We start from the raw sequence: 2,716 nt of genomic DNA, 5'->3' as shown, positions 1-2,716 counted from the left end.
AAGGGGTGGGGTGTGATGGGTAGGGTAGAGGGTCACTTTGTCCGCTTTAGGGCCTGCCATTAGGAGGCTGGTGTAGGCACTTCTGGGTTATGGTGCTATGGGCTGGGGGTCTCAGTTGCTTTCTCTCTTTCCTTACTCTTTGGCATAGATCCCCTGCCTGACTTCCCAAACTCCTTTGCTCCACTGTTTCCTTGCACCATGATCTTCCTGTCTTGGAGTCAGCCAGCCATGGACTGAAAACTTCCACAGTTGTAAGCCAAGCTTAGCTTCTCCTCCTCTAAGTTGTGGTTTTAATTACTGTGTGCCAGGGATTATAAACTGACTGTTGAGACCTAAGCAGAGGCTTGGAGAGAGCAGATGCTTTCAGGACTCAGAAAGGATGGGGTTGAGCTGTTTCTTGGCCTCTCAGAAGATGGATAGAAAGACTAGCTATGGTTATAGGATGCTTGCATTCTAGGGCTGTCTGCCTCCCTCTAGGAGACTGAGGCTTCCATTCCCTCTAGATAAACAGACTGAGACAAAAGAGAGCACAATGTCTTGCTGATACATTCCCTATTGGCGGCAACCAAAGACCTATCTGTTGCCAACCTGCCTAAGAAAAGCAAGACCAAGAAGACCCCTGTGAAGGCTATTGCTAAGTCCATACCTCCTGTGCCTCCGGTCCCATCTGTCACTGAGATGATTGCCACCAAGCCCAAAATAAGTTTGCAGGCTTGAAACCTACCAATCTTTTCCTAGTTCAGCCAGGCTTTAGATGCTAGTGAGGCAGACAATAGTCAGGCTTCTTCAGGTACTGCTCCACCTAAGAAAACCAACAAAATGAAGAGAATTGCTGTCAAAGCAGCCCTAGTCTCCCAGTGTTGCCTTTCAGGCAGTGAGGGTGTCACTGCCCACCTGGAGTCACCTTTGCAGGCCCCAGACCTACCAGTTATCTCACAGATTATCCAGGCTCCAATTGCCAATGACTTGGCCAGTTCCTTGGCCTTTATAGCCTCCACCAAGCCTAAGGAAACTTCTAAGGCTAAGAAGGCTGCTAATGAGGCTCTACAGGGTGCCACTGAGATCTCACTAGTTATAGCTACCACCCATACAGCTACCACCCATGACCAAATTACCAATGAGACAGCCAATATCCAGGCCACAGCACCCACTGTCAGAACCAAGAAAGCTTCCAAAGCTAAGAGGACTACAGTTAAGCCTACAAATACTGACACTGAGCATCTTGAGCCCCGAAATGCCACTGAGACAGCTACAGGCAGAATGAAACCTCAGCAACAGCTCTGCAGCCCCCCAAAAATCTAAGGGCAAGAAGGTTGTCAGCAAGTCCCCAAGTTCTGCTCCTGAGGTCTCTGAGGCTATACCTGCCACTCCAATGGTTACAAACCAAACCCTTGCAGCCAGCCTTTGGGTGAAGAGAGGCTGTGGGCTCAAAAGGCTGTAACAATGGCTCAGGTAACTGAAATCAAGACCCAAATTGCTGAACGAGGGAATCAGGCCAAGATGGCCACCTCTCAGACCAGCACAAAGACTCAGGTTGCTACTGCTGTGTAGGCACTGGCAGATGACTATATGGCTCAGTTGAGTCTGGAACCTATAACTAGGACCCGAGGCAAGAGGAACTGAAAGTCCAAGCATCTGAATGGTGATGAGAAAAGTGGCTTAATTACAGAAGAATTCGATGGGGCCAAAGGATTCCACCACCCCGAGATGCGGCCATTTAGCAAGAAAGGGCAAATAAGTTGGTGAAATATCTCTTGGTTAAGGTCCAGACAAAGATTGCCATCAAGTGTTCAGACATGCTGAAAGATGTCATCCAAGAATATGATGACTATTTCCCAGAGATCATTGAAAGACCAAGCTATGCTCTGGAGATGTTTCGGATCATTCTGAAGGAAATAGATACACAAAGTAGCTTGTATATTCTCATTAGTACTTGGGAATCCTCTGCAGGCATACACAGGAATGACAAAGGATACACCCAAGCTGGGTCTCCTCATGGTGATTGATTCTGAGCATCATTTTTGTGAATGGCAATAAGGCCAGTGAGGCTGTCATCTGGGATATGCTGCGTGAGTTGGGGCTGCACCCTGGGGTGAGGCACTCACTTTTGCGGAAGTGAGGAAACTTGTCACAGCAGAAGTACTTGGAGTACAAAAGGGTCCCCAACAGCAGACCACCTGAATATGAGCTCTTCTGCAGCCTGCACTCATACCATGAGACTAGCAAGATGGAAGTCCTCAAGTTTGCCTGCAAGGTACAGAAGAAAGACCCCAAGGACTGGGCTGCTCAGTAGCAGGAAGCAGTGGTGATGAAAGTTCAGGCTGCAGCTGGGGCTGGGGCTGAAGCCCAGGCCAAAGCTGAGGTTTAATGTTCACAGATATCACTAGTGAATTGCAGCATCCCTTCCTGTAGAGCCAGTGAACAGCCTTGAAATCTGTTCACACGGCGGTCTGAGCAGCCTCTACCCATCAGCTAAGGTGACATGCTATGAAAAAATCTGTTTTCTCTTCTGGCTCTATTGTTTGCTTTTTGTGTGCTGTCATATTTTGGTATTAGAGTTACATTAAATTTACAAAATGAAAGAAGAAAAGCTGATGGTTACTTCATGTTAGTTTATTGAGTCAGGTAGTAGTAAACACATACTTCAGCATCCCTCTGTGAAAAGCAATGCGTGCTAGATTACGAAAAGGAAATGAAAATATTAATAATATATACT

General features: G+C 47.2%; 1 pseudogene; it reads left to right on the top strand.

Moving 5' to 3' along the window:
- The first annotated feature begins 412 nt into the window (after positions 1-412).
- Positions 413-2,431, top strand: LOC101576580 (annotated as a pseudogene).
- Positions 2,432-2,716: the final 285 nt, after the last annotated feature.

The sequence above is a fragment of the Octodon degus genome, unplaced genomic scaffold (assembly GCF_000260255.1).
Source record: "Octodon degus isolate 3935 unplaced genomic scaffold, OctDeg1.0 scaffold00160, whole genome shotgun sequence".
Lineage (NCBI taxonomy): Eukaryota > Metazoa > Chordata > Mammalia > Rodentia > Octodontidae > Octodon > Octodon degus.
The sequence above is the reverse complement of the archived record's forward strand: the minus strand, read 5'-3'. Positions and strand labels throughout refer to the sequence as shown.